Source organism: Ambystoma mexicanum, chromosome 3p, assembly GCF_040938575.1.
Source record: "Ambystoma mexicanum isolate Mex_15411 chromosome 3p, UKY_AmexF1_1, whole genome shotgun sequence".
NCBI lineage: Eukaryota > Metazoa > Chordata > Amphibia > Caudata > Ambystomatidae > Ambystoma > Ambystoma mexicanum.
Window position 1 is genome coordinate 1,138,972,449 of NC_090925.1, and position 25,742 is coordinate 1,138,998,190.

General features: G+C 43.5%; 1 protein-coding gene and 1 long non-coding RNA gene across 7 annotated transcripts in view; one reads left to right on the forward strand and one right to left on the reverse strand.

The window, feature by feature from the left end:
• The window catches only part of RAPGEF6 (Rap guanine nucleotide exchange factor 6), a 1,719,096-nt gene that overhangs the window by 911,014 nt on the left and 782,340 nt on the right, over positions 1–25,742 (forward strand). The window lies entirely within an intron of this gene.
• The window catches only part of LOC138581310 (uncharacterized), a 519,684-nt gene that overhangs the window by 493,397 nt on the left and 545 nt on the right, over positions 1–25,742 (reverse strand). The gene's annotated exons all lie outside the window — the stretch shown is intronic.

A 25,742-nucleotide genomic window follows, 5' to 3' on the forward strand; every position in this document is an offset into this window, starting at 1 on the left:
AAGGCTTCCATTTCCAGATGGCTCTCCGGCTGTATCATGTACTGTCATCGGTTGGCAAACCGACCGCTGCCTGGCCGTCCGAGAGCCCATTCCACCAGAGCGATCGCAGCTACCACGGCGTTCCTTTCTGGTGTGCCCCTGCTGGACATATGCAGGGCTGCTACGTGGAGGTCGACTCACACCTTCACGAAATTCTACTGCGTCGATCGGGATTCCAGGGAGGAGTCCAGGGTCGGCCAAGCAGTGCTGCGCAACCTGTTCGCCTGAGGTGAGCCTGGTGAGGAGGTAAGATTGCTTAATGTTGAGTTTGATGTAATGCTTAATGTTGAGCCTTTGCCACCTCCCGTGGTTGTGCATGTGTGTACTGCTATGTATTCTTTATTCATGAGCATGTGAATCCATGCCAGACCCCATGCTGGAGAAGGAACAAGTTACTTACCTGTAACTGTTGTTCTCCAGCATGGGTCTGGCATGGATTCACATGCGAACCCTCCCGCCTACCCCTCTGCGGCTCTTCACTTGGTCATGCTGCCACTTCACGTGCTTCCAAATCTGAAGATGGCTGCCAGAGGTGGGGCTTAGGTAGAGGGCAGTCATTGGCTGTGGTCAGTATGACGCAGAGACCAGTGATTGGTTACTACTACGAAAGACAGATCAGAAACAAAACTGATATTGTTTTTTTCTTTACCGAGGATTCCCAGCCTGACGACGGGGAATATTCATGAGCATGTGAATCCATGCCAGACCCATGCTGGAGAACAACAGTTACAGGTAAATAACTTGTTCCTTACTGAGCAAGCTGATGTCTTGGGGAAGGGAAACTTGAGACCTTATGAACTTGGTTGCTGCCTTGTGCAAGGGAACCGCTAGGCCCCTTTTTGGAACTGTTGCCTTCTCAGGGAAGGGAACCCCTAGACTTTGTGGAACTGTTTTGAACTTGGAGAAGGGGAGTTGGAATGCAAGCCTGCAGCTGGAAGCAGCTCAGAACTCTGTTTTGAACATTGTTTCTTTTACTAATGACATCCCTACACATTGTTTAGCTTAAGTCAGGGCAAGTATAGGTTTTGGACACACAGACTTTTAAGCTGAACTTATTGACTCCGACTATCCTTAGTTTCTTTAGGTAGGGAAATCCCACCTTAGCATAGGGCAAGTTAGACCTTCAACCACCCTGATATGTAAGTTAATAACCATTTTTGTTTGAACTTTGACTGTGTTGTCGATCTTGCTTCATGATGCCTTCACACTACCAGCAATCAAGGAAAGAGACGCCACACATTCTTCTTGTGGTGAATGATCAACCAAACATGCTGGATTTGTTAATAAAGTTCAACATTTTTCTTTACTACAACAGTGAGTTTAACTCCTATTAGGCCTGCGGAATCACTCTAGAAACAATAAATGACACTAATGCTATAAGTGTCATGATGGATTAACTCATTGTGAGTCAAATATCTATTAATGGGAATGCAGGTCTACCCTTATATTCCATAACTAGAACATAATATCAAGAATATAGCACCCAGTCGAATCTGTCTCTGGTTTATGGCATCCAGCTTGATTCTTGATCTTGCCTCCCTGCGGTGGTCCCCCTACCTCCTTGCTTTAGGATACAATTCAGGATATGATGTGCACACTCTAGACATGGTCTCTACCCTTCCTTGGCTGATGTTAATGCTTCTTACACATACAAGAAAGTATTTCTAATGGATAATGTCCCTCGCACAGATTCCTCATCTTTGATATACCAACATCTTGCTTGCAGTTTCAGAAACATTTTCGACAGCAGATGGCGCTGTGCAGCATCGGGCCGATGTCCCTCTGCATCTTCAATTCCCACGCTCGGATGTGAGGTCGACTGGTATAAATAACACACACTGCACCTGTTGCCTCAGTTCCGGTTATCCGCGTGCATAGCACGCTTTTTAACAGTTTGACTCACCTCAGCGGTTCTTACTACGAGTTTCTACTGCGTAGTTACTATTTCTTCAAATAGGTCTACTCTGAAAACTGGGTTCAAGATGTGTACAGACTGTGATTCGAAGATGTTGATCTGAGATCCGCACAGGATATGCCTCTGGTTTCTGGTTAAGGAGCATGAAGTGGACAACTGTGGCTCCTGTCAGCCAATGTCGAACAAAGGCCTTGAAGGAGAGGAAGTCTAAACTTGCCCTAGGTCAGTCAGTGTCCGTCGTCCTCTCCCTCGAAGAGGCAATCCTCTGAAGATGGGAGTTTGCTGGATAAATCGCCCAAATTAAGCCGGTCAAGTGGCACAGCAAGTAGAGCGCCCGCTTTGACACCCGTGCAGAGCCTGTTAACGCAGGTTCGAATCCCGGCGGGGCCAAACTCAGCCTTTCATCCTTCCGAGGTCGATAAATGAGCACCACACACCGTGGGTAATAATAAGCAGCACTCAGATACCTGAGGGTTTGTAGCGCTATATAAAAGCCTAATTATTATTATTATTATTATTATTATAAACACTCCAAACATTCTAAGCTGTTGAAGTCAAGGAGTGATTTGCGTTACTCCATCTTAACAAATAAAATCTACAAAGAGACGCCATTTTTCTCACTCATCCGACTCCTTGCCCGACAAGAGACAGATGTTTCCTAGACACGTCTGACTCAGAAGCAGATTGGAAAGAGTTCTGTCATAAGATGATGGACGTCAGGCGTTCCCCTTCCGGTTCCTCGAAAGCTAACGATTCCACTGCGCCTTTAAAAGCCAGCAGGGATTTGTCAAAGATTTGGACTCTAGCGCCCAAAAGCCCAGTTCGGAAGTCCTCTGAAATGCCTACTCGAGTGGCATCAACGGCGTTGACGCAGAGAGTGCAGATTAGACAAAAGCTTCAACATCTTCATTATGGAAGGGCTCAACGTCCACACCATCAACATCATCCTCTGATCCATCTTCAAGTTTTAAGCCATTATCGAAGAAAACATTTGGGCACAAATGTTTTGGCACGCCCTATATCCCCGAGCAACTCATTTGTGAGGAAACTCACTTGGAGGACTTTGCTAAATGCCTTAAGGAAGCCAGTGGCTTGGACACTTCTCAAGAAGTAGAATGTCCTTTATCTGACACAGCTGCTCATCCAAATGCTGCATATAGGACAGTGATGAACAGAGTCACTGAGTATTTGGGTTGGGGACGTCTTGCAAAGGACATAGTGCAGGATTACCTTACGGATATACATGACAAAGGCCCACCCAAAGAACCTGTGCTGCTTTTCCATTATGAACTTAAAAATACCATTTTGGAAAACTGCCAGAAACCCGATACCACTCAGGCAGTCAGCAAGGAGTTGGTTAGGAAGTATAGACCATCAACTATTCCTAGTTTTCTCTCCAGGCAACCTACTTCTGAGATTTTAGTGGTAGAGGCAGCTACTTCCACATCCAAATCAGCTGCATATCCATCCATCCATCTCACCTGACAGGAATAGGAATCACAAGAAATGACATGCTGGTTAAAAAGGTGTTCTCTGCTGGGAGTATGACACTCAAGACCATTCATGCGTCTGTGCATTATCAAAGTACTGTAAGGGTGTCGAAGAAGGAAGCTGACACAAGGATGGGATGTTTATTGCTATAGACCTTTATTGATAGTAAAATAACCCTCACTATCCCTATCTCTGAGGGGTTTCCCTGCCTCAAACTATTACCTTCTGGGACTTGCTTGCATTGCGACGGTCTCTCCAGGGACTTGGATCGGTTTACTTCCCACTTCTGCTGCTGTCTGCTTAGCTACTGCTTCTGCCGTGACTCTGCGTATTGTGGCTCATTGCAGTCTCGGCACCGTTAGGGGACCGCACAATCCACCTCATCCTGGAGGATGTGCCACTGCCTGGTCCTGCCGACGAAGGACCTGTCACAGACTACCTCAGCCACTCGTCAGCATCCTCTGCAGAGCCCTCTCCTAGGTTTGGGTGAGTCTTTATTCTCTTTCCACTTTATAGTGCTTATTCCGCCCCGGCTTAATGTCAATGTCAATGGCTTCTTGGTATTCCTCATGCCTCCGGCGAGCCACCACATCTCAATACTAGCAGTCAGTATTCCTCATGTTTTCTGTGCTCTTCTTCATCCTAATATTTTCTGTCTTGGCTGTAGCCCAGGCACTACAGAAATACATTGGTTTACATTATCGTATGACATGAAGGGTGGCGCTAAGGAATGTGGGGGGGGTGATGTTGTACAGCAGGTTGTCCCTTCCCATGAGGTCCTCCCGCATTAAACCACCCCTAGACAGGCCTTGCAATTTGTTACAAATCCCACTAGACCTGCAGGGCAAGTTCTTTAGTTTACATGCACGACCTAAGAGAAATGCACTTGCCCTAAGGTGACTGGTGATAAAATATTTACAACTTCTTTTTGTAAAATGGTGCATGTCGTCATAAGTACACTTCCTATTTGGTGCAGCGCCTTCAAGCATGCACGATGAAGCTTGTATTTGCCACTTACTGCAAACAAAGTCTGTTTACAGTAAATGAAAAATATTTTTCTATCATCCCCATGCTCGCCAGCAAGGTCAAGTATCCTGCAAATGATACTTGCCCTTCATAAAAAAACTACTCACCAATGCTAGTGGGCTAGTAGATATTGCGAGTGCTCCTTAGGGGTACTATTGGGTAGCGGCCTCACCACCCTAGTATAATGGAAAGGGACTCCTTCCTGGGGAAAAGTGACTCCATCCGAAAGATTGTCACAGTACACATTCACTTTGTGGAATGCAATCGCCCAAGCAGCTGATAAAATCCCTGAGGGTAAATGAGGGATGGCTTCAACATTATTAATGAGGGTTAGGAAGCAGCATGCCAATCTCTCCATTTGGGTTTGGACGATTCAGACTGTTTTGGACGCTCTGAGATGAAGTGCAGTCATATGTAGGTTTGCATCGCTACACAATATGGATTTGCTCCTGATGTCCACTCTAGACATTTGGACATGTGCCTTCGATGGGTCAAACCTTTTTTGGACAAAGGCTGATGTCAGCTTAGAGAAGCTCCAAGCTTCTAAGGCACTGCAAAATCCTTGGGTGCAGCCATCCATCAGCCTCAACAGCAGCATCAACCATCTCTGGGTTGGAGAGGGCAGCCTCTTTGTTTCTACTCTTCCGTTAGGCAAAGGGGAAGAGGCCAGCCTGCCCAAAGAGGCCAAAGGAGATGTGCCCATGGCTCTAGACGTCCTGGAGGAAGAACATCTCAGGCCGTCACAGCCTCACTACTCTCTGCAACAGCCCCAAAACCACTCTGAGCGCTTCACTCACAGGACTCCGGTGGGAGGCAGGCTGACCCAGCATCTTGAAGAATGTCAGTACATTACTTCAGATGCTTGGGCGTTGCAGACAGTAGCTCAAGGGTAGTGCCTCGCATTTCTGAAAAGCCCCCACTGTCCCCCGAGTGGGCAATCTCTTCGGGAACCAGACTCGCTCTGTCTGCAGGAGATTCTCTCACTGCTGCAGAAAGGTGCGTTAGAGAGGGTACCTGTAGCGGGGCAATACAAGGGTTGGTACGCCACTTATTTTCTGGTTCACAAGAAAGACTGAGGACTGCAACCCATCTTGGAACTGAGACGCTTGAGCAAGTACCTGAGGAAGGACTGATTCAAGTTAGTCACTTATTCACAGATCCTCCAGGCTCTCAGCTTAAGGACTAGGTCGCGTCACTCGGTCTTCAGGATGCTTACTTTCATGTGCCTATGCATCCCAAGCACAGGGAAGTACCTGAGGTTTGCCATTGGCATTCCTTGCGTTCAGTGTCGAGTACTGCCTTTCTGGCTGACCTTCACTTGAGGGTCTTCAACAAGTTGATGTTGGTAATGGCCATGAATCTAATGCGGGGAGGGATTCACACCTTTCCTTACCTAGACGACTAGCTGTTCAGGGCTTGTTATCTTAAAAAAGGCTCTGGAGCATCTAAACAGCACCTGCCACTCTCTCCACAAACTGGGTTTCTCCCTCACCTTCCACAAACTGGGCTTCTCCCTCAACTTCAAGAAGTCACAGGTGACACCACCCCAAAAGCTGCTATTAATTGGATCAGTCCCGGACTCTTCCTCTGGAAAGGCTTTTCCACCTAAGGTGAGGGCTCAAAATATCTCGCAGATGATTACAAGATTTCAGACGCCCAACATCTACCAGCTTTTGATTTTCTGTGTTTGCCGGGCCTCATGGCATCCTGCATTTTCTTGTTGCCATCGGAATCGAAATCAAAACTGCACATAAACCTTTTACAGCTAAGGCCTTTTTGCATTCCATACAGGGGAAGAACGTCCTGATAATGACGACAACACAGTGGCCATGCATTACCTCTACAAGAGAGGTGGTGTAGGTTCACTACCACTGTGCAGGGAGGCAGTGAAGCTCTGGTTTTGGGCACTTCAAAACAGAATATCTCTATCGGCTGTTCATCTGGCTGAAAAAGAGAACACAATGGCAGACACTCTGAGCAGGCAGAGCACAGTCTCCCATGAGTGGGTGTTAGCTCAGGCAGTCCTTCTAGAGATCTTCGCCCTTTCGGGACCCCCTCAAGTGGATCTGTTTGCATCCAGTATCAATAGGAAATGCGACCTGTTCTGATCCAGGGAATTTCCTCAGAGAAGAGATCTGGCTGGGGGTGTGTTCGTGGTAGACTGGTAATTTCCACTCCTGTATGCTGTCCCTCCAGTCCCTGTCATTCCTCATGTCATCAGGAGGTTGAAAAAGTCCATGATCTTGATCGACCAGGACTGGAACAGGAGGACGTGGTACCCGGAACTTCTAGGCATGGCCATCTGCCCTCCATTTAGTCTTCCTCAGACAGTGGACCTACTCTTGCAAGAGGGAGGATGTCTTCTTCATCCAGCAATCGGAACTCTGAACCTTCATGCTTGGTTTCTGTAAAATGCAAAGTTTGGGACTTCCCGGAAGATATTATGGATACTTTGCTTTCGGCCCGAAGACCACCAAAAAAAGCACTACAATGCTGCTGTTGGAACAGGTTTTGCAGCTGGTGGAGAACTAAAGATATTGATCCTTTTACGTGATACACCAGCAGTGCTTTATTTCTTGTTACACCTAGCCCATGAGGGGCTGCAGGTGGCTACTGCCAAGGGTAAGGTAGTCCTGAATGTGTGCGCCTCCTTCCTGCCCAAGGTGGTGACAAAGTTCATCTGATAAAAAAGATTACCTTGCTGCCATTTTATCCACCTCCTCATCCTTCTAAGGAGGAAGAGGGGTTGCCCAAACACAGACTTGACCCAAAAAGAGCTCTGAACTTTTATATTGCCAGATTGGCAAATGGGTCAAGCCGTGACTAAACAGACCTTGTCATGCTGGATCATTCTGTGTGTTACTGACCCGTGGCAATGTTATTTCTACTGGATGCTCCTCCCACAGACTCCTCATCGCCCTCACAGCCTACCCCTCTGACTGTGGGTGAATTTTTCTAATACACTTATCTCTTTTTCAATGCTCATGCGGTTTATGTATCCTCAAGCTGGCAATGCGAAAGAGGAAAAAACTAGAACTGAGGCAGTGGCCGCAGTTCATGCTGTTCATACCACTGCTGGTGCCACATTCGAGCGCAGGAATGGAAGCCGCCAAGGCACATCGTCCTGGCATAAGGTTGGGTTTGACATAGATATTTTCATCCTTTAGTACATGGTTGCCCTCCTGTGCTGATATCTTTTTAGGCAGACCTGTCGGGAAGAATTTCTTCCCCCTTGCTTAATGTATTTTTCCTGCTGTGCTACCTTGACCAACCAACCATCCACGGGTCGCCTCCCGGTCCAAGTTCTCTCTGCCAGTGTATGAGATCTAGCTGTCAGCCGGCCCTTGGCTTTCTCTACCCTTCTTTGTCTGGTTTATGTCATGGTCTGAGATATAGTTAATAAAAACAATGAAGGGTAGTCCGAATAACTCTGGATAATCGCGCTCTATACACAATTTTTAAAATAAGAACAGTTTTTCCTAAAACGAACACAATAAAAGTCCTATAATGAGCATTATAAATAAGGCTCCCCGTTTTCTGTTTTTACTGATTTTTGCACGTGAATACAGATGGAAATAATTCCATTTCATTTCAGTAGTTAGTTGTAAAAATGGAAAAAAGCTAATCTCGCAAAGTTGCCAATCATGTCTTGAAGGCCAATGTCTGTGCAATAAAACACAGTGGAGAGGATTACAAATCTGAATAGATTTCCCTTTGGAGATGTTTTAATGGCCACAGCATTGTTCCTCAAAGCAACAATAGCAAGGGCAGCCATTTATTTTTAACTGTAAAACTGTATCCTGGCTAGATGACTAGGAGCCCGGCACTATGAGCATCAATTAAAGGACTTGAAGGAATGTTTTTCATTTAAATAAATATGGAAATCTACTAGTTGCTGCATATTCTTTACAAAGAAAAACATGTGGATAAATGCAGATAAAATGACAAAAAACAAAATGGATATGTACAGACAAATTTTGAAAAAAATAAATGCCTTAATACCGGGAGGTTTAATTATAAATCATACATTGAGAAATCTTATCAAAATGAACAGGAAATGAGAATTAACAAACTGCGCTGATGACTAAAACAAAAAGGATAACTAAGTTATATGCATAGAAACAGTAATGTTGTCGAGTCGTAACATAAAAATATGGAATTTTACTTTGTGGAATTATTGATTCTTTCTTCCGACACCACCGTTGGTGTCTCTGGTTTTATAACATTCCATACATCAGTTGCTTAACAATTGCATACTTTGAGACCATTTGATTTTGCAACATGACTGACATGTTTCAACATTCCCTAAATTCATTTTTTGTCCCCTCTTCTTCAGGGTCAAACAATTAAGTATGCTATCCAGAAAGGTGGTGTCTGCTAACAGTGCATATCTGTGACCTCAGGTCTTTTGGATCCAAACTCCTGAAAGTTGGAACAGAAATATATATTTTTTAAATGCTAAATTAGCCGTCACATACCTGAACAGTGTATGTCCCTTCATGCCATAAGGCAGGTATAGCAGTTAAGGATATATAAAATAAAACTTTCATGGGAGAAATTTCAAACATTTCTTTATTATATCTTCTTTGTGAGCACACTTGACAAGGATGTGTATTTTAAGGATTCCATGTATTCCATTTTTGCACCATCCATAAGGAAGCAGCCATGATCAGAGTCCACATGATGTTCCTAAAATGGCTAGGTCTGAGATATAGCCCTCAGCAGGGATGTTGCTGTGTCTCTTAAGTTTCCTCCACTCTCTCCCACTCGCCCATGGTCTAGCTCCCTTTCCATCCCTCCAACATGTAGCCCAGTCTGTGAAACTGCTTCCAGATTCCTGTGACCTTTTAAAAGCGTGGCTTATCACTATAACCAATCTAGTCTCTAATGGGCTGTTCCCCCTTCTCTCCCAAATCTCTTTCCGTATTGGTTATTTCCTGGTTGTTAGCGCCCTCTGACCAAGGTTTCTGTTAATCTCCAAACGGGTTCCTTTTGTGTGCGAGTCATAATGCCCTCCTTGTCATTGGGGCTAATTATGTGCTGCATGGCTGAGCCTGAAGGTTTAAGTGTGCACTACCATTTGAAGCTAGGCAGAAATAATAGTTGTGGTACTGTAAGTGATTTCAATACGGCACACACCCAAGTCAAAGCCCAGCATGTAGTGCACAACTGAAACCCTTATTTATTTTTGTCTATAAATTCAATATTCTGAAAGATATACCACTCAGATCACACCCTTCTCTTGAGACGCCCCCCGGTCACACTGAACCAGGAATCAGGCTAGTTTGCAAAAGTAAATATTTATGTATTTAAATTTTAATCACAATATATTTAATGGGTAAACAATCACCAATGGGGTGACAGAACACTGAATAATGTCTTTAATACACTAGGAATAAGTAATGAGCAAAACAAATGCAGTACAGAAAATAATACTTTTGTGTTGGTTCAGATCAGATAGCACTATGGTTAGAGGTTCCCATCTGCAACACCCCTCAACCCCCAATAGGCAATGTAAGGAGATGGGAGGAGAGAGCAGGTATTCAGGAATAGCACAAATCAAACAGAATATCAGTCCCCCCCCATAAAACACAAGAGAAAAACAGAATTGACTTTTCAGCTGTCAGGATGGCTTTTACAATTTTCTTTAGAATTGACTGGGCAAAAAAACTGAATGTGGTCAAAATACTTAAATTGTTATAAATTCTTATGGGAGCCGCTTTGAACAGTTGTACACAAGCACCCGCAATGATTTAGTCAGCAGAAAACAATTGAAATCTTAAAGTCCAAGTCGGAAACAATTTAAAGCTATTTCACATGTGTAAAAATCTTTCGGAAATGTAATTTGCGGCAAACTTTTCCTTGCGCGATAGTCGCGATAACGGGAGAATCGCAATGGATAGCTACAGGTGTCAGGTACAAGTAGGAGTTGAAATTTCGTTTCTATCTCAAAAATTGAGGGAATTATAGAGGTTTTAGTAAGAGTCGTTTTTGCGAGATAGGCGCGAGAATGGAAAACAGAAATGCACTTTGAAAATGAAGGATGGGTTTGCTTACACTAGAGGATGACTATGAAAAAGCAAATACCACAGAGGGATCTTAGTCACGTGATCAGTGTAACCCGCCTCCCGTGGAAACTAGACTTCTTCAGATGAGAAAAGAGTCAGCGCAAAGACAGTTCTAACAATACTGGTTCTGAATGAAAGATAGGATGGGTTTGAGTTAGGGATAAGACAATGCAAATATACTATGGGCCACAGTTCTTCCTATTAATACTCACAAGATTTTTAAATGGGGCCGTCAACTCTGGTAATTGGATTGGGTCTGGTTTAGGAAGGACAGCACATCAGGCACGGTACTGGATCAGCTAGGCTAGTCGCTGGATTGGCACAGGATCTGCCCTCCTAGTCTGTGGGTATTTTAATCGGCTGGATAGCGAGTTGCTCAGGCAAGCCTAGTGGTGGCAAGCCAGAGAATTTCAGGATACTGGTTCAAAAGGCCTAATTTGAGGTTTTGGTACTTGCTGGAAATCAATAGTTCTCTATTGCTGGCAAGAGTTTTGGCCTCTGGATCTGGCAGAATATTAAAGCTGGATGTAGAATGCTGGATCAGAGTGCTTCTCCAGAATCAGGAAAGTGAATGGATCTGTGAGTGCCTATCTGTTGTCAACTGTCTCTATTTATGCGTTAAAATAACATCATAAAGTGGGTGTATGGGCCGGCTTATCTAAGCTTGCCCCTGTGAGCTGGGATAAGATCGAAAATTCATCTCCGCCTTGCAATATGAGTGATTGGATCAAGGCCGGATGATGTCACATTTTATCGTTTGCTTTACAGTCCTCAGAGACCTCCCTTTAGCCACTGGTCTCAAAATCGGATTTGATAATAAAATGTACATTGGTTACCTTTATACAAATCACACACAAAGATGCCATATTGTATGTAGCAGCTATTCCTCAAAACCCCGCAGAGGTGGGATCTTGTCTCAACTTTCTACAGAATTTTGTCCTTTTCGCTATGAACACAATTTCCAAATGTTATGCAACTTTCCACAAATGTGTGTGTATAACATAGGGATGGGCGTGTAAATTTTCACAATTCTAACATTAATACATTTAGCATAAAATCACATATATTGCCATTCCTGTCCAGAACATGTCACACAGTTCTACTGCCTCTTCACACGTGCAGCCAACAATTAAATTTGTCCTTTTTATATTTTTCACCACTTTGAATAACAAGTTTTGAGTCTTTTAAAAATTGTTCATTGTTCATTCTTAACAGAAGATGGTCGCTTGGCTCCACCCCTTTGTCTCTCCTGGGAGTCCAGTGCATCCCCCTCCTTGGGGGAAGCTCCTTCCAGGAGAGTTTACGACCACCTTCACACCTCCGCTTCCTGGGCTGAAAGGCTTGTCATTGTTCCTTCTCTTTCTGTAGACAAGTCTGTTCTAACCCGCAATTAGAACCTCCCAGTGAGTTTCTGCTGAGAGAAAGGCCCTCCTCCTGGGAGAGAAACCTGCTTTTCCAGTTCTTGCAGCTTCAGCCAGGCTAATTAACTTCTTAAATCCAGCCAAAACCAAATTTGTTGCATCAAACATAAATACATTACTTTCTTAGACTTAAAATCTGTGGGATCAAAAACACAACTACAATCTGTATTCCTTTTTGGCAACAATCCTTTTTATGTTTTGCTAATCCAGCAGACTTTTAGTTTTAGCTCATTTTAAAGTTTCATCAGCAACTCCTCTGACAGCTGTCATTCAGGTAGCACAGGGTACTGCACCCAGATTTTGGGCATGTGCTGTCAGTTTTCAAAGAATCCAGTTTGTCTGAAGAATGTTTTGCTCTTCAGATTAGGACTTTGTATGTTTCACAATACTTCATTAGATACATGAATTGTAGCACCAGGCAAGATTGTGAATGTTGGGGAGTGTTGTGTTATAGGCATCTTGTTTTTTTTTAGCAACAAAGCAAATGTCATTTGTAGGCACATTTTGGGGTTTCACTTGCAAAGTGCTGCTTCTCTTTCTGCACTCTGTTTGCTGGTCATGGAGCCCACTGGCACATTTCTGCAGGGTGTGCTCTATTCCACCGCACATGCACCATGGGTGGTAGGTTGTGCATTCCTCTTTTTGTGTGCTGAAGCACACGGTTTTTGTAGGTTTTTGGCGCACACAAGGGTTTTGCCGCCATTGTTGCCGTTTCTATCATCATAATTGGCAGGGTGATGCCGCATAGCATAGCGGAGTGGGTCAATACATCCCACAGAGCGTGTATAATGGATTATCTAAGGAATGTATACTTATAATTGGTTCTATGAATAGAGATATAGCATCAGATCTAATACCACCCCATAAATTCCACCCCACGATTTGGGACAAGAAACCGACTGTTATAATTGTAATATTTTGTTTTCTATACAATAATAAGGGACATTATGGCGGCCCTTTATCATCCAATATTGGGGTGGTCATGTTTAAAACACTGAAAACAAATAGACAAGAATGGAAATGAAGTCACTTCGGCCTGCCTGTTTTTGTTTTCCTAACATTTTTAATTAATGTCACATAGCCAGTCTACTTTGCATCTTGACACAAGCATCCATATGTAGCAAAGCAAATATGGCTATACTATGTATTTGGGTCAGATAATGTACTATATTTAGGCATACAACTTGACATTGATGGCATCCTAAAAATACAATCAATCAATCTGCAGTAGAGAGAATTAAATATACCTCACGCCTACCTTTCACTACAATCAAAAGGTGAAGCAATTCTCAGAACAACATTTTAAACAAAGCCGTTTACTCAGTTCTCTCTGAAGCCATTAACAAGCATTGGTATCAAACAAATGTGCTTATTATATTACAATATGGATTTTAAATTCTCGGTCTGATTCACATCTAAAACGGTGTGCATGATCTAAGACAAACTACTGGTTCCTAGCTTGGGCATAGGCACCACTTGATATCATCTAAGATGTTGGATTTGTTGCAAATAATTGTAAGGGCATGGTATTCAGGTTTTCTGTTGCTCTAGGAATTTTTTGACAGGAGAGCCCTAGCTCGCACTATTTTCAAGGGATGTGGGTCACCGTCACAACACCCCATTTCTATATGTTCAATACAAAATAGATTTCAATTACTTAAATGATTATGGCAGACTCCAGTTGATGGACAAGTTATTCCACATTTCAATTTGAGATGTCTAAAGCTTCCAGAGATCCAAAATCACAAGTGAAAATCCATAGTTTGTTGATACTACTTAGGCGTTCAGTTTCAATAATAAATCTCAAAGCACATACACTTCACACAACATTCCCATGTTCACACAATATTCCCATTTTCAGTGGTAAACTTTTAAACAGGGTTCCCAAAATACTTTAAAATGCTTTCTGGGATTTAATTTATTCTCAGCAAAAAGGTCTAAATAATCTGGGGTCAAAGGTATGCACCTTTCGTTTACCCTTACCTGGCCTTGGCCTTTGAAAGACCCAGACTGGCCTCAGGCTGCTTCCTCAGGTAAGGCTCCCTAATCTGTGCACCTGCTCCTAAAATCCCCTTGGGTAATCCGGTCCTGCTTTTGCGATAGATCTCTGAATTCAGTCCAGTCAGCATAAGGCCATTTGATACAGATTTCCTGATCTGCCACATCCAGTTGGAATCCAAGTATGCTTTTCTCCTGTCGTACGGTGTGGGTTTTAATGGCAGCCCCAGGATCAAATTAACTGGACGGTCATGTTGGGCCAAAAATGTTCAGAAATACCTTCTTGTCAAGGGAAGGCACACTGGAAAGCCAGCATCAAAATATGTCAACATTGCTAATGTGCCTAGTGAATTCAAATGTATGTACTTCTGCAGTTGAGGTAAGAATATGTGAAAAATGAAACCAGGGTGCATAAGGGAATTGTAAAGGCGCATTGTGAATGCTAAACTGAAAAGGCAGTATTTCATTCGCATCTGCCACATATCATAGTGCTGTTTCAAATAAAGAGAAATCTGTGTATTGAGTGGGCCTTGCATTTTATTGATAAAGCCAAGATAAATGATTGGCCTATTCTATATGGAAAGCATGGCATTTGCAAACGCAGAATAACCTTCACCCATATAATTGTCTGTTACTAGAGACATGATTTTAAGTTTATACTCCCCGAGAAGGGCTCAGTTTCTATTCTGAACACTCAAGTGACCAGGAAGGAATTTTATTGGGACCTGTTCTCTGAGATAAGCAACAGATGACCCATTAGCCTTAACAGAAGAGAGGCTGATTTTAAACCAGGCAAAAATCAGCAATGGAGCAGCAGAGACGCTCCGAGGGAAAATGAAATCTCGAACAAGGAATGAAACTTAAGATGCAGTTTGATGGTTGTATGTAATTATGTTGTCATGGGTTTGTATTGGGAATCACGTTTTGCCCATTAACTTTGGAACCGTGATACTTACAGAAATGGGACATGTATAATTTTAAAGCTTATCCGAAGGTCATGTTGGTGCCACAGCTTCCATCAAAATCCAAACTTGGGGACACGCGTCACAACCTAAAATGTATTTCTCGCTCCCCAGAGAATGTCACGAGACCGAAAGTTGGGGAGGAAGTAGCATTGGAATCATGTAACTGCGTGTAAAGTTTGGTGATAGACTTTTATTCTTTGTGAGCAAAGTGTGTAAAACTGTCAGTTGGACCTGTAACCTCCTACCGAGGTGGGAGTTAGTTCATTACGAGCGGCCTGATTGGAGGAACACAAACATTTCTGTTATGTTTATAGCTTTTTAGGTGACAAATGTACTTTGAAAACTCTGGTGGGTGGATTCATCCCTCCCATCAATTCAACTATATAACTTGAGGGTCCTATCCATGGAGAGGGACTGAATCCTGGGGGTGAAGAGGACCATAGGGGTCCAATTTGAATTCAGAGCTAATAAATTAACACCTAAATTTTCTATTGCTGAGGTGTGGCTTTGAGGTTAAAAAGTGGCTTCACAAGCCAGAGAAGGGGGGGGGGGACTGCTTAAAAATCTGTGAGAATACTGAGAGGATTGCAGTATGTAACCTTGTCATGACAACTGCCTAAAGTCCTCGACGTTCAACTGTTGAAAAATGCTGCAGATTTAACATTGCCTCTGAGACAGCAATTGGGAAAGACTAATGAGGCTGGGATGTTGGCAAGAAAAGCAAAATAGAAGGATGAATGCTGGTGGCTATTAATGACTGAAGTGTGTGACCAAATCCAAGTGCTTCCCCAAGAGAAGGTCCTGAAATGCTGATTTCTTTCCTGAGCACCAAACCCAGAAATCCAATTTAAGTAGTTTGTCCAACAGAACCAAGTGTGGGATTTGTTTGATTTAATACCTTCCCCTTAGTTAATGGGTTGGGGTAATGGAAGTAGACCTTCATATATTTTGATAAATAATTCCATTAATTCCCCTATAGCTGAATAACAAAGCGTGATTTTGTTAACATTCAAAATTAACAAAACTCATTCCCAGTGTGAATAAAAACTATAGTGTGTTAATGTAATCAGGTACCCTATTTGCATTGTCAACCCCAGAATTCCCTAAATGGAGGGCGTGTCCTTGTATAAAAACGAAATTCCTAACTATCACCATTCCTCAGACCTTGCCTTTAAGCAGAGGGGTGCTGAATGTAACTGAAGGTCTGGATTTTTGACGCTGGGTAGAGAAGTGCTTTGCAAAATGAAATAATGTAGTTCCTAATTGAAAAGCGCACACTCTCTCCTGTGATTGAGAAAGTGACCCTGATGGAAGGGAGATTTTGTATTACTTCAGGGTCAAGAAGAAAGAAGGGTTTTATCAATCCAAAATATTATCAAAAGTCTGTGGTGCATGTGTGAAATTGCTTTTGAAAACAGAAAAAGGCTGCAATTGGTTTAAAATCTAAACCTTATCAAGGAATGCTAATGCTCATGATCTTGTAATGTTCCAAGGTACTGTTTAATTTTGACCGTTATTTTGTGGGACAGGAGGGTTGAAATGTTTATTTAACCTGCGTTCCATGTACATGAGACCCAAAAGTGAAATCCCAAAAAAGGGAATTTTTCTATTGAAGCTTTATTTTGTGCCACATAGGTGGCATGTGTAATAAGTTGGTGCAGATTTTAATTGAACCCATTATTTAATGAATATACATTCTTTCTGTACCCTGGCCTGGTTCTTGGTACATTGGTGGCACAGGGGGAGGGATCTAAGTGGGTCTATATGAGTCATAGACAGGGATACACTGAATTAGACACATGATGTATTGTGTGGCACTTTCTTTTGGGGGGTGAACTCCCCATGTTGTCTTTAAATATATGATTACAATGGCTATCTTGCTTCTTGGTTTTCCCCAAAACTCTCCGTTCTTCATAAGTGTTTTAGCTTAAATACCCAAGAAACTCCACCCATACAACATAATTTCACAAAGCGTTTTGGATTGGACAGACCCTGGGTTAAGTTCCCTTTACTTTCTCGCAACTGCCAGAGCGTTCCTCCTTACTTCCATTGGCCCATTACATTTTGATGCATAAGTCGATGCGTGCACTACAAACTAGCCCCCTTCCTCTTGGTTTGGACTGAAAACCTACATTGAACTACAATATTTTCAATTAAGTTTTAAATAATTCTCTACATAGACATATGATATTGGTGGAAGAGACATATTGAGATGTGTAAGAATATTCTGAATCCTGGGATATCATTGATGCTTCTGTAAATTCATTCATGGCAGAGTTATTAAATGATGCCCAAGTCATTTGTTTTAATATATCTTTTCATACACAAATTATGTGTGGTTTTCTGCTGAAACCAGATCTGTGTTGAGGTTTTCAGTGCGGCAAATGGTTCAGAAATTACAGCTTATAATGTATTTGCAATTGCCACTGTGCATGTTACGCAATTTAAAAGAACATTTTGTTGAACAAATCACAAGTTGGTAATCTATTCTTCAGTATGAAGACTATGGGTTCTCAGACCTCTTCAAGTAATCTGCTTGCTTGAAAATACACTTAATGGTTAAGCAATCAATGTAATTGTTGTCTTTCAAATTAGCTAACAGAAACAACAACACTTTTGGCCTGGATTTCCTATCATGCAAACTCACAAAAACCACTAATCCAGCAGCTCGAGACAATGAAACTACGCCAGATGGTTAAAGGAGTGACAAAAGCAGCACGACACAATCTTCGCCAACAAAAAACTGATCTCAACTGCACCACCAATACAAATACTATGGAGGGACCACGTCGTCCTACCATTTGTGATCCAAATACTTTCCAAAGCACCCAAACAGCCCCACAGCTACCCACTGTCTGGAAAAGAAACTGGAATACCATCAAAAGTAGTAACTTAAAAGAACTGGAATCCTCAAAACCATCAACCCGGAAACCTGGACGGAACCGACCCAGAGGAAAAAGCAGACCTACTCCAGAAACAGATTGCCGAAACAATAGACAGCATCTCCCTGTTAAAAACCCTCCATCCCATCACAAAAGAAAGCAGTGGCAAAATGGTTTACACCCCACCATAATACAATGAAAAAAACAAATCGGAAACTTGAACTAGAATGGAGGAAAAACTAGGACCAGGCAAACAGAATAAACTATCAAAAATAAATCCAAGCATACTAAAAGGAAATTCACAAAGCCAAAAAGAAATATTATGACAACCGAATCACAAAAGCCACCAACACCCAGAAAGAACTATTCAACATCGTAAATGAGATGAGAAACCTACCTGGATGCAACACACTGGTACCTTCACAAAAGCTATGTGACGAACTTGCAGCCCACTTTAAAAAATAAAATCATCGACATACATTGGATCATACAAAACAGACCAATCAACCGGACCGGGCACCATGCCCCAAATGCCCTGGAATCACATAACAAGCTGCAAAGCTTCACCAAATATTAGTAGAGAGATTTCTCAAGCTGGTGACACATAGCAACAAAGCAGGCTCCTCAATGAACCCTTACCCACCAGGCATATATAAATCAATCCTTACACGGGGCATGCCATTGGAATGCCACAGAAACCTCTTAAACCAATCGCTCTCAAAGGGAAGAGAACCGCAGGCTTTCAAATCTGCGTACATCACTCCTCAAGGATACTACAGGCGATCTGGAAGACCTCTCTAGCTGTAGACCGATATCAAACATTCCCTATCCCACAAAACTGCTTTAGAACTATGTCTGCGAACAAACACAGGAACATGTAGAAAACCACTATCTATTGGACCAGGCAAAACTCTGCTTCAGACCCATTAGAGGGACAGAGACGGCACTACTCTCTATCTGGGATGACCTAAACACCATCGCAGACTCCAACAAAAACTCTGCACTGATACTACTTGACAGCTCCGCAGCGTTTGACACAGTCAGCCACAACATCCTCAGGAAGAGACACAGCGCTGCTCTGGATTAACTATTTTCTATCTGAAAGAACAGAAACAGTATGGATAAAACCCTTCAAATCCACACTGAAGGACACCACCTGTGGAGTAGCACAAGGATCCTCCCTTGCCCCGCTACTCTTCAACATCTACTTGACTCCAATAATCAACCTTTTCAAAAGGCACGGCCTCACCTGCTACAACTATGCAAACCACACCCAAATCAACTACAAAATGGAAGATGTATAATATATAAACTTATGTATAATACAAGAGGAGAACACAACGCTAGTAGACTGTCTCAAAGAACTCTATGAATGGAAAAACACAAAGATCCTCAAAGTCAGCCCGGCCAAGAAGAAATCATGATTATATCCAGAAACCAGGGAAACAACCAATACATCCCATGGCCCACAGAACTAGGAACACAGCCCATGCCATCCAAAATCAAAAACCTTTGAATCCTAGTGGACAACAAGCTTACCCTAGAACCACAAGTAAATGCAGTAATCAATAAATGCTTCTTCCACCTGCACACAATCAAAAAGATCCTACCATTCCTCTACTGTATGCACAAAACAATGGCCGTCATACCCAGGATAGATTACGCCAACAGCCTATATCTCGGACCGCCGGATATTCCGCTGAAGAAACTGCAACATATACAGAACGCAGCTGCCAGACTTCTCCTCAAACTCTCACAAATGGACCTCATCACTCCAGCGCTAAAGATGCTGCATTGGCTTCCAAACAAAAAATGAATTGCATTCAAAACAATGTGCATAACACACAGAGCAATCCACGGTCAAGGAGCGGAATTCTTACAAAAGAAACTCACCATTTACAAACTCACCAGAACGCTTCAATCCATCAACGACATCCGTCTGCAACCTAAACCGTTCACACGGAAAAAACGTGGTGGATCAGCATTCTTTCCTAGCCACTAACATTTGGATCTCCCTCACGAGAGAAATACGAAACCTAAAGGACCATCTAAAAATCAGAAAACTCCTAAAAACCTGGCTCTTCTTCTCAGAACCGGACAAATACAAATAAGCAACACCCACAATCCTCAGAATGAACACGGAAATGGCAAAACGTACGTCTAGACCGAACCATGACAAAGTGCAGGTGCAGGGAGGTGGAGGGACGTCCAAGTGAGAGCGAGACCCAGGTGCACCCGCTCTCAAGGAGGGCTCTACCGGAGGCTAGGGAGACAGATGGGAGCATCCTAGGTTGAACCACAGACAGAGGATATTAGAGTTGAAGAGAAAGAGTAGTGTCCAAACAGTTATACCAGGGGACCCAGAGACAGAGAAGAGTCCTCCCCCAAAGGGGCCCATGGAGGGGATGGTGGCTGCACACCATGATATGCCAGGGGACAAAGCGGTTTAGACATCCATTAGTCTGAACATGTGGGGGGGAGGGGATGGAGGAGGCATCACCAATAAACAGTCCTGCTGACAACCCACAACTATGCACATAATACAGGAGGGAGATCCCCCTCCCCCAGTACACCACAATGCACGACACTGGCAGGGACACATGCCACAGGAGGCCAAAGTGGAGGGGATACAGTGGAGCGCCACCGCTAACCAACCCACTAAACAAAATCATCCCTCTACTTACACCTCTCAAACTCTAAACAAAACACAACCATACTTATACAGCACAACAAACAGCATGCACTTCACTACACCGCAACAATGAAACAAACAACACTTGGCCTCCCACAGCAGCACATGACAACTACCGACCGAAAAACCTCACCTACACTCAACGAACAGTGTAAACCGAACTGAAGCTGCTAACAGCACATCACAGCTCTCTTCATTTTATTCCCGCTCAGTCTTAGTAACCTACCCTACCCTCTTGCTTATCAGATCCGTCAGAGCGCCTGGGGATAGTGCATGGTATAAATATCCTTTTACATAGCATAACATACAATGCTTGTATTCAATGTTTGTGGAGTTTGGGAAACAGGGTCTGGTTTTTGGGTATACATGATTTGCTTTGCTTGTCTTTCATGCATTAGGCTAAGTGGTATGTGTGAAGAAAAGACTACTGCTCCGGAGGAGTACAGGGATGAGTAGTGACTAAGGCGCCTAGTCGTCCCCACTAATACTAAACCAGTGGAACCGCAATCATAAGGGTGAAACAAGCACAAACTAAAGGGTATACCTCCTTCGCCTTTTAAGGTAGCGCATGCTGAGGGCTATACTCTTCAGAAAGGATGTGAGCTAGCAATGAAGTATCAAAACAGCAAAAGTGCTGTGGTACCAAAATAATGAACCACCCCTATTTGGGAAAATATTGAGTTTGGAATAAAGGGGCACTGTGGGTTTGAATACTGGGGCAGACTGGAACTATTTCAGCAGCAGATATTCAAGTTCTATGAAGCTTTCTCAGAAAAGGTAAGAAGTTTGGTCTTAAATGTCCTGGGGCCTTTTAGGGCAGGGGGACAGGACCATTTCAAATAACGTATTATTGTTCTTGCAGCTTGACCGAGTCGAGCAAGGCTTCTAGATAAGGCTTCTAGGTTCTTTCTCTGGTGGTGATTTGGCATAGGGTTGGTGAGCTGGCCGACTGGGTACAATAGCTGGTGCGGTTCCACAAGCAGCAATAGCATGTGGCATGAAGAAGCTTGGGACAGGCAGGCAGTGTCTGTGTCATTTTAACTCGCAAGTGGTTTTCTAGGTGAAAAAGTCCTTTCTTCTGCGTTTCCAAATCAGGACCGCGTTCCCTTTTTGAATCTCTGGTCCCAATCTTACCCCTGGGGTATGTCCTACCTTCTAGGGAAGGTGCCAGAACGTTCCCAGGAAGAACAAAATTAACCTATAGGCCACACCCAAATCGCCTGCAACAGTAAGTTGAGTGAATCACTGAAAACCCATATGACATTAAAATGACACCAAATGGCTGTGGCTATTATAATTGTATAGCCCTGGGAGCCACCGTGTCACACTAGACATGGCTTATATTTATTTTGTATGATCTGCCACCATAATCTGGAGCCACACACACGTATGCAATTTTAAAACTGCTTGTCCGCTTTCAAAGTTATTACGGTTTATATTACAAAAAGCGAATGTGAAGATTAGAATACCTTGCGTTCAATGCATGCTGGTTAGAAATCCTTTGGAGGCAATCTCCCCTGGCAGTCCTGAATATTTCATCAACATTGTAGACTTCTACTTTAATAGCAGATTTGACTACCACAATTGGGTTTACAATTGTTAGTGTACAAACCACCTTGTGACTTTCTAAAAGTGAAGCCACGTTGCAGCTAGCATAATGGTATCATGTGAATACTCATGCCCAAAAGCAGATAAACACTGATTGTTTTATATGTGGATGTTGGTGAGTTGAATAATGCACCCAATGGCTGGTAGGCCTATCTTGTGCAAACCCAGCAACCCAAGTTTGTAAAACAGAGTACCTTCTGAAAGTAACCGTTGGCAGATCTGACTTTCATGGCAGAATACATTTAGTAAAGATCCTAAAATGTCTCATGGGGATTTTCCACTAGCAAAGAGAAATTCTTCCCAGTAGGTTAATGGGAATTGGAGATTCGTGCTTGCCTGAGAGTTTTACTAATGGTTATTTTGCCTGAACATGTGATTTTTGGGTGAATTGGAGTTCACGGCTTACATATTCACTGAATATCAATGCAACATGATGGGTATATTCTGGCCAATGATACAGAATAAGTTTCAATTTAAACTAGTTTTACTTTAAATACTAGTCTGACATTATGAGGGCCTATCAACAGATGAAATTGCTTCTGATGTGATTTATAATGCATATTCTCATTTCCAATTCCATTTGATCTTTCTTCCTTTAATAATGGCACTGAATAAGCAAAAGGCTTCACAGACTTTATTTCCACTACTTGGGTGCATCCGAAGGCATGTAGCATTGTACTTTCAGCTTACTTATTTCTGTGGAATGTCGACCGATGCCCATATCATTGTTTGTTTAATTTTCTTCTTAATGTCACTTCCCACACAATGTGTTGCAGTGCGTTTTGGTAGCAAAGTAAACAAGAGTGCACAGAGTTTACTTAAGGCTTCCATATGTCCACAAAGTGGGAAAGTCTGTGGTGACGGGCTTTTCTGGATGCAGTACACAAAGCAGATTAACGTGTGCCATTCTGCCACCTCCTGAAATACTAGACCACACAGTGGCCTGGTGGTGTTTGACTCTGTCAAGTGGGACAGTCACATTTTGTGACCCTTCATTAGGACTCTGGGGACCAGAGATGCCCAACTACCATATGAAGTGCTGCCTGGAAAAGGTGTACAGGGGATCCCTCAGAGCCATGCAAGGAATTTGGCTGGAACAAGGCAGAGCTGCACGCTGACATAATGTGTCTTGCAGTGCACTGTTCTGGCTTAAACCTCTGGGGCAAAATCTATAGCCTAAGCAGTGTCTTCTGTGTGCGTGTCCTTAGTCTTGAGGTGCTCTTTAGGAGACTTATGGTAAGTGAGGGGGTCCCGATTGATTAATTTGGAAGCTTTGAAGCATCCAGAACCGCATAAGCCACACATCCATAAGAACGTCCAAATTAGTGTACATGGCTTTTGGTTTTCATACATTTTACTGTAACGGTAAGTGTTGGGAAAAGTAAGCAGGGAGCCCTGTTTGCATTACTTGCTCAGCATGGTTTCATCAGAGTCACTATTACAGACCTACTTCTAAAATTCTGTGGTCATTCTAATGGTCACAAAATGCTCTCTGCTTTTATACGAATCACTATGGCGCTGCCTTTGCTTCAGTTGCCTCCTAGTTGCACTGGATTCCGTTCCTTGGGGAACTCAGGTGCTGCTGAACCAGGGTTGGGGTGAAGCACAATCTGAATGACTCGAACTGCAACATTCACCCTAACTGCACAAAGGGGTGGGGGACGGCAGAGTACATTTTGTTCGTTTCCAGCGCTTCCCAGATCCCTTCCTCATCTTCCTGTCTTATCTATGGTATTCAGAGTTCATCACATATTGATCACAGGCAGGGACTTAAGAGAACAGGGAGTGTGCCAACAGTTTTCCACTTTATAGTTGTCGGCTTAAACAGCAGCCCTAGAAACCCACCCACTTCCCAGTCTGCATAACGACATGGGATCCAGTCTAACAAACCAACGTGCCCCAAAAGAAATCACGTCCAGGAGAAAGGGGAACTGCAGTGGGATGCAGGACGCTGCTCATCCACTTCTGCTCAAGCCCCATAAAACTCCATTGCAAGCTGCAGAAACACTCAGCTGCACACACCAGCGAGACACTGCCACCAGCCTTGGAACCAGTTGTGGTGGGAAGTGGCTGTGGCTAAGACTCTCAAAACCGGGACTAATGAACGGCAGAGGGACTCCCAGAACCCCCCTTGTGTTTGCATAATTAAAGTAACTCGCCCTGAGTTGCTAGGGTAATCCAGATGTGCTCCCCTTGCTCACTGTTCTTAGAGAGGCACAGCTTCACCTCACTGATGAGGCCCTTCCAGGCCGAATCACATGTCTGGGGTTGCTGTCGGTACTCTTGTTCAGAGGAGAATTGCCTAGCATTTTGGTGCTGGACAGCCCCTGGGCAGGACGAAGACTGATATGTTATGGATATGTCTCCTCTGTGAAAGAGATAGTGAGCTAAAGAATCTGGCTCTCAAAACCGGGACTTATGACTGGCAGAGGGATTCCCAGGACCCCCATTGTTTGTTTAATGGCCAAGGGCCTGATGACCTGCAGCAAAAATGTTGCCACTATGTGCCGGCACGTCCACTCCGCTCCTCTATGGATTTCCGGATATCAGTGCCTAGAATTTGCCCAGCCAGGTTAGGCGGCAGAGATTTTTTTGTCCCACCGCTTGATCATGGAATAGACTTCCTCTGAAACTTCGAAGTATGTCAGTCCATCTGGCCTTTCGTCGTCACCTAAAAACGACTTTATTCAAGTAACTGTGAATGCTCCACTCTTAACTGAGTCTCACTGGATCTCTATAGCGCCGTGATGGCTTCAGGTGTATGTTGCGCTTTATAAGCTCAATTAACATAACATGTCCAATTTGCATTTACTACTTTTTTTCTGATTTTCATTGGAACTTCTCTCTAGTGCATCTTTGATATGTGCACGTGCAAATGCGTTTCACATAAAATGCACGGTGGCATCTCGGAGATTATGCCCTTTTAGGCTTTTTGAATTTGGCACCAGTTTCAGGTGTAAATCTGAGATGTTCACAGGCATTCGTGAGCTAGCAATTTGTTCTTCACCGAGCAAATATTAACAGCAAAATCTGTATATGGCCGGTCAGCAGCATGCACAGACAAGCTTAGCTGTTAGCCTTAAAAGAATGTCTTATTGTAATGGATGAAGTATTTGAAATAAACCTTATTGGGAAGCAAGTGTCGGTCTATGCGATCACAGTGCATCCGTGACATGTCCCGTGTTAAAGGCGATGATGAATGTTGCTCGGATTGCCTTATCAGAGGGGGATCCGCTGGACCGTGCGAATGCGCTAGATATTCTTTCAAAGCCCCGTCGTGCGTGCTTGCCCTGTTGTGGTGATGTGTCTGCGATAGGTCAATACAGATCCTCGGCTGCTCGCATCCTCGGATAGCCCATTGATCTAATGCAGTTCTAAAGGCTTTCTATACAGGTGATGTCATCCTTTTAGCTGCCTTCCCCTCCCGCTCTCTCTCCTCCTTATTAGATATTTCATCTTACTGCGGAGCATCCGATCGATGCAGGCTTCTCCTGGGGGAGCTGCTTAGAAGCCAGCATAGAGGGAGGCAGCAGGACACGGCTGCATATACTGTTTCACTCTCGCTCTGGACCCGTGCTAGATTTTTGCACTGCAGCATATAGCGGGGAAGCTGTTTACTCGTGTTACGGCAGCGTTT